This window comes from Gekko japonicus, unplaced genomic scaffold (assembly GCF_001447785.1).
Source record: "Gekko japonicus isolate JY-2015 unplaced genomic scaffold, Gekko_japonicus_V1.1 scaffold3628, whole genome shotgun sequence".
Lineage (NCBI taxonomy): Eukaryota > Metazoa > Chordata > Lepidosauria > Squamata > Gekkonidae > Gekko > Gekko japonicus.
Window position 1 is genome coordinate 7,235 of NW_015164770.1, and position 379 is coordinate 7,613.

Sequence of the window (379 nt, forward strand, 5' to 3'; positions counted from 1 at the left end):
CATGGAATGCTGTTACCTTCCCACCGAAGTTGTACCTATTTATCTACTTGCAATTTCTTGCTTTCGAACTGCTAGGTTGGCAGGAGCTGGAACTAGAGATGGGAGCTCACTCCATCATGCGGCACCCAGGTCTCGAACTGCTGAACTACTGACCTTCCACAGCCTGCAGTTCAGCGTGTTAACCACGAGCCACCGCAGCTCCATGGTGTGTCTTACTGGTACGATAAGACCAGACGGCCAGCTAGAAAAGACTTAAAAGTGTCTGTAGGGACCCCTCTCTTAGCATTGTTTCAATGTGTCCCACCTAGAGATGTGAAGGCCCGGAAAAAAACTGGAAAAATTCGGGGGGGGGGGGAATGGCCCCCCTCCAATTTTTTTC